Genomic DNA, 11,393 nt, shown 5'->3' with positions numbered 1-11,393 from the left:
AACTCAAACCAGATTCCAGTGTGGTGTGGTGAGAGTATATAAATTTCTGTATTCTGAGTAATCAGCTCGCCGGAGCACTCAGCGATTTCTATCGTATTGAGTACTTCTACATATTACATCGGAATGCAGAGCATCAAACACGATATCGGCGGTTGCGACAAAATGGTGAAATCCTTGGTGACCTGAGTTGAATTTCTGCTAAGGTTATGAGAACTTATTAGTAAGCAGGGAAACAAGTCTGTTGTTGTCCGTTATCAAGAAATCCAAGTAAAGTTTATAAAGGTCGAAGCCTTATTGAAATTGTTTAAAGCACTCATGCGGATAAACCTCCCCACAAAAGTTAAAAGTTATACATTATTTCCAGTGAGCCACAAGAAGCATTAAAGTCGACAATTAAACTTTGCCAGCAACAAATGCTTGCGCTGAACGAATACTTCCTCCTTTGTAGTCCAGTCATTATAGTAAGTTCACCTCGGAATTCGATACCCATTTATATGTCTGTAAATACTAGATATACCCTACCATATGTAGGTTTAGAGACAACTTTAGGGCGTCAATATACAAGTATTTACAGACATATAAATGGGTATATCGAATACCGAGACCTACCTACCTAATTTAAGCTTAAATGAATGGACTATTGCGCTGAATCAAGACTTGGCTCAGAACAACCATGCTCTGGAAAAGATTGAACGGCTTAGCACTCTTCAACATAAACTACGGCATTGCTGTGGAATTAGAAGAAGTAATAGAAAGATTTAGTATAATGAGCAAATGCTGTATTGATTTTATGCTGAAAAATAAATGTTGAAATGTATATAAAAAACAACTAAGGAAGGGCTAAGTTCGGGTGCAACCGAACATTTTATACTCTTGCAACTTAAAAGCATCAAAGTCAGGGAAATACTTTAATGTGTAAAACCAATCATATAGAGTAAAATCATTCAAATGTTCGAAATTCCTGATATTAGTTATATGGGGGTAAGTAAATTTTTCGCTCAAATTTATCTATTTTAGGCACAAAGATGCACTAGTAAAACACGTTAGCTCATTTTCAATACGATAATTTATGATTGACCGATACAAAATCACCCGGAAGCTCGAAAATATTTATTTTTAAGTATATGGGAGATAAGGAAGTATGGGTCCTATTCAGCCCATTTTTGACATAAAGACAACCCATTATAAGAGAAGGATTATATAAATATTCGGTACCTAGAAGCTTGAACAGTTGTTATTGGATTTAATTTAATTTAATTTTTTGTCATAAATAGGCACACACTAAAGACATAATTCGTGCAAAGTTTTATCCCGCTATATTCATTGCTTCTTGGTTTGTGTACTGGAAAGTAAAAGAATCAAGTATGTATAATTTAAAATTATCCTATATGGGAAGTAGGCGTAGTCATTGTCTGATTTCACTAATTTTCACAACGTGGGATACAAATACAAAAGGAATGCACATACCAAATTTTGTTGAAATCGGTCAGAGGAGTCCCGAGATATGGGATTTCACTAAAAAGTGGGCGGAGCCACGCCCATCGTACAATTTTAACCCCGGTCCCCAGACAGCTTTGTCATACCATCCCGGCAACAAAGTTTGCGTCTCTGCCGCATTTAGTTAAAGCGATAAATCACGCTTTTATTACTTTTGAACACAACATTTATATGGGGAATGAACGGGGTTTTCATCCGATTTCGTTCATTTTAACAATATTGGTAGGAGTTCTTATGACATTCGTACTGAGTGCGTTTTATTGTTGTGGTTTAAGTGCTTAGGAGATATATACAATAAACTTTTTAGGGGGCGAGGCCACGCCCACTTTTTTAAATTTTTTTCCCACAGGTGTCCCTGACTACTGCGATCTCCTATGTCAAATATAATATAAGATTTATATCTTAATTTAGCGCTTAGTTATAGCACTTTGTATGCTTTCGGATAATGACGGTTTGTGGGCGTGGTAGTAGTTCGATTATGCCCATCTACGAACTTGAACTTTTTTTTGTACTAAGAAATCTGCATACCAAGTTTCATCAAGATATCTCAATTTACAGCTTCGACGGACGAACGGACAGTCAACCGGATTTCAACTTTTCTCGTCATCCTGATTATTTATATATATATTTATATAATCCCATATCTATCTCGATTAGTTTTAGGTGATACGTATAACCGTTAGGTGAACAAAACTATAATACTCTGTAGCAACTGGTTGCAAGAGTATAAAAATATTCAAAACGAAGAGTTCCTAAAAAGAGTGTGCCAGTGAAAACTCCGCATAAAAAGCGATAAAGCAGTGTCCAAGCGAGCAACAAATTTCCAAAACAACTGTAGCAGCAAAGGCAACTAAAGAGCAACAACAACATCAAGTTAGTTGTTAGTAAATCCTATACTTTTTAATTAAATGGGAAATAATTCCACTAATATTAAGTATGAAAACTTGTTTCACTGTTAGTATTGCAAAAACAATAATCATGACACTCACAAGTGCCCTTATTTAAGAAAAAAGAAAACAAGATAAATTCTTATATATAAATAAAAAAGAAAACAAAATTTAATATATTATTATTGTAATAAATATATATAAAAAAAGAAATAACGATTTTTTTAAGAGGACAGCATAATTCTACAATTTTCAAAAATGGAGTTTAGTAGTTTTACTGCAGAAGACATACAACTTGTATGTAAACAGCTCGACTTAAATGACAAACTTAAGAGCTGAAATAGCTCAGTTAAATAACCAAATTGGAAGCATAACAACTGCTACCCAGGTGACAAAATACGTAACACAGTCAATTAACGACTCAATCAGCTGGAGGGCAGATGCAATGAAAATTTAGAAATTGTGAAATTTTTACCGGAATTCTCGGGAAGGTCATATATCAGCTGGAGGAAAGCCTAACAATACTGAGAAACAAGATTGTTGGCAATGCTAACGACATTTTGACAAACCATGGCAGAGTTTTAAATTAGAGGCCATATTTTCGAGATTAGATTTTACGTATGCGGATAGAAGGCCAATACGTAATTGACTAAGACATAAGATACTCAGACAAGGATCGCAATCTTTAATAGATTATTACAATTACGTCAATAAGAAATTGGCATTGTTAATTAATAAAACAATAATGACAAACGGAACAAATTCTGAAATAACAAAGCAGTTAAATATTAAAAATCGGGACACCGCGCTTAGAACATTCATACCCCTTTAAACTAAGTACTTTTTACATTAAAGCCTACCGATTTGCCTAATGTTCTTGCTAAAGCGTAAGAACTTTAATCAAACCAAATGAGATCACAATTCGTGATACATTTCTCTAAAAAGAATCAAGAAATTGATTCTCGCAAACAACAGTTTAATAAAAACTTTCAAAATAATTTGAGGTATCCGTAAAGCAACACTAATATGAACCTATTTCTATGTCACGTTGTGAAAATGAGCGGAATCGGGCAATAACCACGCCTATTTCTCATAAAGCACAACTTTAAATTCCACTTGATTCGTTCAGTTTCCAGTACAAAAATCAAGAAAACAAGTAAGGAAGGGCTAAGTTCGGGTGTCACCGAACATTATATACTCTCGCATGATAAAGTGATAATCGAGATTTCATTATCCGTCAATTACATATTTTTTTCATTTTGGTTCCTAATGTATATATTATACAGAGAAGGCATCAGATGGAATTCAAAATAGCGTTATATTGAAAGAAGGCGTGGTTGTGAACCATCATCATGTCATCAGGGTGTTAAGAAAATATTATAGCCGAATTTCATTAAAATCGGTCGAGTAGTTCCTGAGTTATGGTTTTTGGTCCATAAGTGGGCGACGCCATTTTCAATTTTTAAAAAAGGCCTGGGTGCAACTTCCTTTTGCGATTTTTTCCGTAAAATTTAGTGTTTCTGACGTTTTTTGTTAGTCGGTTAACGCACTTTTAGTGATTTTCAACATAATCTTTGTATGGGAGGTGGGCGTGGTTATTATCCGATTTCTTCCATTTTTGAACTGTACATGGAAATGCCTGAAGGAAACGACTCTATAGAGTTTGGTTGAGATAGCTTTAGTAGTTTCCGAGATATGTACAAAAAACTTAGTAAGGGGCGGGGCCACGCCCACATTTCCAAAAAAATTACGTCCAAATCTGCCCCTCCCTAATATCCTTATTTATGGCTTAGTTATGACAATTTATAGGTTTTCGGTTTTCGCCATTTTGTGGGCGTGGCAGTGGGCCGATTTTGCCCATCTTCGAACTAAACGTTCTTATGGAGCCAAGAAATACGTTTACCAAGTTTCATCATGATATGTAAAATTTTACTCAAGTTACAGCTTGCACGGGCGGACGGACAGACGGACGGACAGACAGACATCCGGATTTCAACTCTACTCGTCATCCTGATCACTTTGGTATATATAACCCTATATCTGACTCTTTTAGTTTTAGGACTTACAAACAACCGTTAGTGAACAAAACTATAATACTCTCCTTAGCAACTTTGTTGCGAGAGTATAAAAATAATATAACGGGATAAAAGTTTGCACAAATAAAGTTTTATAGTATGTGCCACCTTATGACCAAAAACTGTTCAAATCCAACAAAAACTGTTCAAGCCCCTAGGTACCGAATATGTGGACCCCTGTACCTATAGTCGACTTTTGTGCTAAAATATCATAAAATACTTACCTTAGTCCGCATATACTTAATATAAAGATTTTCGAACTTCCGGGTGACTTTGTACCGCATATATCGGCCAATATGTGAGTTATCTTACCAAAAATTAGATAACGTATTTTACTCATAAGAGTGTATCTTTGTGCCTAAACTAAAAAAAAAATGGAAAAATATTGACATAGCTCCTATACAAATAATATCAGCCTTTTCGAACATCCGGCTGAATTTACTCTTTATGATTTATTTTTTTGTATATGACATGTTAATAGTATGTGGTATATAGAAAAATAGATAAAATCTGGTCGATACTACACCAACTGCCATATACTACTACATATAATGGTTTTCGTTTTTCTAACAAACCTTATTTGTCTGACAGTATAGGAGTTATTCTAGTATATCTATATAAATAAAAATGAATCGCCAAAATGTATGTACGCTCATAACTTTCATACGACTGAACCAAAAAGAAAAAAATTCTAATAATTGCCGGAAAACCCCCAAAAACAGCCCTTTTCTTTTTTTCATACAAACGAATGAATGTTTGTTCGTTAGTAACGCTAAGAGAACGGCTGAACCAATATTGATGAAACTTTAAGAGGTTGTTCGTTGTGGATCGGGAAAGGTTTAGAAATAAAAACCATGTATGTCTTTCATGAGGAAAAGTCGGAAAATTGAACAATTCCAAAAAGTTAATTTTTTCCATACAAATTTTTTTCTTCAATTTTTTTGTTTCGTTTTTCAATTATTTAAATCTTTCAAATTTGGCGTTTGCATCAAACATTTTTGAAAATTATTCCGTGAAAATGTTATGTATTTTTCACATAAAGTGATCAATTACAGATTGAAATTTGTCACGATGCCATGAAGAGGTCGCGCTAATACGAGTATCGGTCGGCGTTCTTTTTGACATAAACATACATTAGCAGCCCAAGGCACATGAACGAGTACTCCCAGGATGCCATGACATACGTGCGGTATTATGGGTCGCGATCAATCAGAAAGCGATCGTCACCATTTCACAGCAAGACTTTTCAAGCAACAGCTTCGATGGACTTTATCTTGAAGCAACATATATATGGTGCTGTTAGATGCTAACGGGTGATTTTTTTGAGGTTAGGATTTTCATGCATTAGTATTTGACAGATCACGTGGGATTTCAGACATGGTGTCAAAGAGAAAGATGCTCAGTATGCTTTGACATTTCATCATGAATAGACTTACTAACGAGCAACGCTTGCAAATCATTGAATTTTATTACCAAAATCAGTGTTCGGTTTTTTTTTTTTCGGACAAATTTTTGTTCAGCGATGAGGCTCATTTCTGGTTGAATGGCTACGTAAATAAGCAAAATTGCCGCATTTGGGGTGAAGAGCAACCAGAAGCCGTTCAAGAACTGCCCATGGCATCCCGAAAAATGCACTGTTTGGTGTGGTTTGTACGCTGGTGGAATCATTGGACCGTATTTTTTCAAAGATGCTGTTGGACGCAACGTTACGGTGAATGGCGATCGCTATCGTTCGATGCTAACAAACTTTTTGTTGCCAAAAATGGAAGAACTGAACTTGGTTGACATGTGGTTTCAACAAGATGGCGCTACATGCCACACAGCTCGCGATTCTATGGCCATTTTGAGGGAAACTTCGGACAACAATTCATCTCAAGAAATGGACCCGTAAGTTGGCCACCAAGATCATGCGATTTAACGCCTTTAGACTATTTTTTGTGGGGCTACGTCAAGTCAAAAGTCTACAGAAATAAGCCAGCAACTATTCCAGCTTTGGAAGACAACATTTCCGAAGAAATTCGGGCTATTCCGGCCGAAATGCTCGAAAAAGTTGCCCAAAATTGGACTTTCCGAATGGACCACCTAAGACGCAGCCGCGGTCAACATTTAAATGAAATTATCTTCAAAAAGTAAATGTCATGAACCAATCTAACGTTTCAAATAAAGAACCGATGAGATTTTGCAAATTTTATGCGTTTTTTTTAAAAAAAAAGTTATCAAGCTCTTAAAAAATCACCCTTTAGATGTACTCTGTTGAGTGGCAAAAAAGAGGTTTGCCGCACGCACACATTCTTCTTTGGATGATTGAAGGTGGTTACACCAGATCAAATTGATGAAATCATTCAATCATGCGGCAATTCCTGATGCAAAGAAAGATCCAGTATTATACGAAGTGATGAAAACCAATATGGTTCATGGACCTTGCGGACACCACAATCCCTCTTCGGTTTGTATGTCTGTGAATAAATGCACGAAACAGTATCCACGTACTTTTCTTTCTAGAAATGATGGATATCCACTCTATCGGCGTCGCTCACCAGACGACAATGGCGGAACATTTAGCAATCAATTTAGAGGCGTGAATATCGACGTTGACAACACATGGATCGTACCATATTCGCCACTGTTGTCTAATTCACATTCAAAAGTCATGCCAAAAAAATTGGAAAGGGATCAATTTCGGTTGATACTTGCGGTGGTTTGATATCAATTCCATCTGCCGTTTATCGATTCATGAAAGATGAACTCATCACGAATGTGTATCTGAATATTGGCCAAATTATCGTAACTGCGATTCCTTTTCGCAATCTTCATGCGCCGAAACTGTGTAATGGAACCTGACTGATTGTGACCTATCGAATACAAGGGGGCAGAATGCTTGATTCTACGAGTTCCTTTGAGTTCTATCGATTTGCCATTTTAGTTCAAACGGATTCCGTTTCCAGTAAAAATTGCATTTGAGATGACAATCATCAGGACAAAAGGATAGTTGCTAGAAATGTTTGGCATAAATTTGAAACTGCTATGTTTTTTACACGGCCAAAAATACGTGGCGTGCTCACGAGTTGGAAAACTATCTTCTCTGTGCATTTACGCACCGGAACAGAAACCAAAAAATGTTGTTTATCAAGCTGCGTTACATTGAAAAAAAAATGAAATGTTAAATTTAACTTTCTTTTCATTTCAAACTACATAATTTCACGCAGGACAACGGCTGCGGGGTCAGCTAGTAGTTTATACATATATTTATAAATAATAGCATTCGACTCTGATTTTCAGTTAGTTTATGAAAATTTCAAATATATTGAAGACAATTTTTTTAATTACTACAGTATATCGAAACTGGTAACCCTGCGTTGTGAGAGAGCAATCAGCTGACTCGTTTTTACGGGGATAATTCAAATCGTGGGAAAGTGGTAGGAGCGGTGTTGGCTAATCATTTACATTGCGCTCTCATAAGATTGGTCGTATCAGCTGACTCCGCGTGCAGGTTTACGTTGTTCGGTGTTTCTGCTATAAAGTTTATTGCCTACTAACTGTCAAATCTATTGTCATTGCCGTTGCCAAATCTGTATGTGTGCATTTGTTATCATAACATAATTTGCGAAAAGGTGTCGGATAGGTAGGTTCGAGCGATGTTTTGAACTCTGGAACTATTTAAATTTTTATATGGATGAAACAAATTTATTGTGGAAAATAAAAAAGGAGAAACATATTTTTTTCTTCAAGTGTATTTGCCTGTCGAGATGCCTCGTTAAATGTATATTTAGAACACATAGGTTATCATATGCAAACATCTTATCCTTATAGCTCTGACAGACGAGCAAAATTAATGCGCATTAATAAACGGTAATGCCTATTGAAATTTTATGGTAACAGACGGCAGAATTGTGCATTTAGACAGCTGATTGTGAAACTTGTTTATTTATTAAAAAACAGTGAAATAAAAATGGATAAGAAAAAATAATTAAAGGCAATTTTGGTATTTTTGGAAAATCAATATAAATTTATATAAAAAATTACAACTTGAGTCAAATGTTAATGCAAATTAAGCCCGCTAATGCAAATTATGTACAAGGTGCGTTCCAAAATAAACAGGAGCCCCTGGTGGGGCCTTCTATTTGTCGACTGGTGCGTTAGAATCTGTTATCTTTATCTTTAGAGGCTTGGACAAGACAACAACTGATGAGTCGACGTTGCGAGTTTTCGAGAGAAAAGTCCTGCGAAAGACTTATGGTCCTTTGCGCGTTGGCCACGGTGAATATCGCATTCGATGGTCCGATGAGCTGTATGAGATATACGACGAAATTAACAAAGTTTAGCGAATTAAAAAACAGCGGCTACGCTGGCAGGGTCATGTCGTCCAGCTCTGAAAGTATTCGACACACTACCCGACGGTGGAAGCACTCCGTTGAAAGGACCAGTTAGAGAAAGACCTGGCTTCGTTTAGAATCTCCAATTGGCGCCACATAGCGAAAAGAAGAAACGACTGGCGCGTTGTAGTTAAATCGGCTATAATCGCGTAAGCGGTGTCTACGCCAGTAAAGAAGAAGAAGAAGAATTCTCTCTTCAAGAAGCTGCTCATTTGTCGGAACTTCTGATATCGGACCGCTATAACATATAGGTGCCATACAAACCGACCGATCGAAATCAAGGGCTTGTATTGAAAATTTTCGAATTTGACGTGGTATCTTCACGAAATTTGACATGTATTACTGCTTAAGGTAATACTCGTAATATAATCTGCGAAAAAATTGTTCAGATTGGATTACTATAGCATATAGCTTCCATAGAAACTGAACACTTAGTTGGTAGAAGAAATGGACCTGTGAAGGGTATATTAGCTTCGGTGCAACGACTTTTTTCTTGTTTTTTTTTAATTATACAAATATATTTACTTAATTTTTTTATTTTCATGGTAATATGGTCCTATGAGACAAAAATTAGTCGTTATCAATATGAGGATTTTCATGGTACTTTTCACGGGCCCAAACACGATTAAATCAAACCATGTTTCCCAAACTGTAAAGCATGTTGGCGGGTCAATCATGCTTTGAGGGTGTAGATCCTCTGGAACGCATAGATGATATCAAGCATAAGGAGAAGTATCTGAGTATTCTATAACAACTTATTTCATCTGTGATTTGGCTCTTCCTGCTGAAAAAGTTATCTTTCAGTAAGACAATGACCCGAAATACACTGCTCGCCTTGCACAAGACTGGGTAAAAAATCAAAATTTGTCGGTCCTTATATGGCCTCCACAATCACCGGATATGAATCCGATAGAAAATTTGTAAAGTCATGTCAAGGCGCAGTTGGCAACGTGTTCAATCCGCTTAAGGTGTAAAACGTCAAACTGTGGATCGAAATCCAAACAATTTTATATATAAACTAGCTGACCCCGCAGCCATTGTCCTGCGTGAAATTATGTAGTTTGAAATGAAAAGAAAGTTAAATTTAGCATTTCATTTTTTTTTTCAATGTAACGCAGCTTCATAAACAACATTTTTCGGTTTCTGTTCCGGGGTACAGAAAAGATGGTTTTCCAACTCGTGAGCACGCTACGGCCGTGTGAAAAACATAGCATTTCCACCTTTATGCCTTACACTATGCGACTATCTTTAGGTCCTGTTGACTGTCATCTCAAATTCAATTTTCACTGGAAACGGTATAAGTTTGAACTGAAATGGCAAATCGTTAGAACTCAAAGGAATTCGTAGGATCAAGCATTCTGTCCCCTTGTATTCGATAGGTGAGTCACAATCAGTCAGGTTCCATTACACAGTTTCGGCGCATGAAGATTGGGAAACATAATAACGACGAATCCTACTTTGAGACGCAAATGAAGCGGTGGCATACCAAGCCTGTCCAAAGAATTTAGGAATACCACTGGATAATTCACGACGTCGTCTTCATAGTCAAGACGATCGATCGATTTGTATGAGCGCAAGTCTCTCGGAATTTGACTTTGAATCTTCCAGTTGAAGTCAACAACATCGGTATTTTTGGCAGCTAACATTGCACGTGCACTTAAGGAATCGTAGTTACGATAATTTGGCCAATGTCCGTACTTTGTGATGAGTTCAGACTTCGGGAATTGTTAAAGGGAAGATGGAATTGATATCGAACCACCGGAAGTATCAACCGAAATTGATCCCTTTCCAATTTTTAGTGAAGACGATGTAAAATGTCTTCGGCAATTTCATTTTTGTTCGTATCTCATAATAGACGCGGATTTGAAGCTGATATGTCGAAATGATTATCGCGAAAAGTGTGCGAACTTCATTTGCATTCCAGTGATTATCATTTTCCAGCAATTTTAATTGCTGGGTTGCTTTTCAAAAAGTTGCACACATCGTATCATTCACAGTACGCAATGACTCAAATGAAGTCGAACCGCATACATTAATCAATAGCAACCGAAGGTAGAAACAATCGTCATTTTTCGGGTGGATTGTGTAAATTCGTCCTAATGCATTAGTTAATAAGACACCTGGATGTCAATCTACTGGTTGGCCTTGCTTTCTACGTAACTATTTCTTCGACGATGCATTCCATGTATAATGTCAAGGTACGAGTATTTTCGAATAGAGTAATGTTCTCACAAACGCATCACTGACGAAAGTTGAGAAAAAACTCGTCAATGTTAATTTTATTGCTGGCGATGTTTCCGCTAGCTATACTGTATTCTCTGGGTTGAAATACACTCTTTGGCCATTCTCCAAATTAACTGCGAGACGCACAACAGTCGGAAAACATTTATGAATTGCAAAAGTAAATATCCTACAAAGCGCTTTATTGCAGTTCACGTGTCGACCGTATTGTTAAGACCAATAACCGCCATGTTGCTGCCTTTGGTGACGTACTTACAAACGTATTTTATCGATTACACCAACTGCAATACTCAACATTAAAATGACTTTTGAATGTGAAT

This window comes from Bactrocera dorsalis, chromosome 1, assembly GCF_023373825.1.
Source record: "Bactrocera dorsalis isolate Fly_Bdor chromosome 1, ASM2337382v1, whole genome shotgun sequence".
In the NCBI taxonomy this organism is placed as follows: domain Eukaryota; kingdom Metazoa; phylum Arthropoda; class Insecta; order Diptera; family Tephritidae; genus Bactrocera; species Bactrocera dorsalis.
This window is presented reverse-complemented; position numbering follows the sequence as displayed.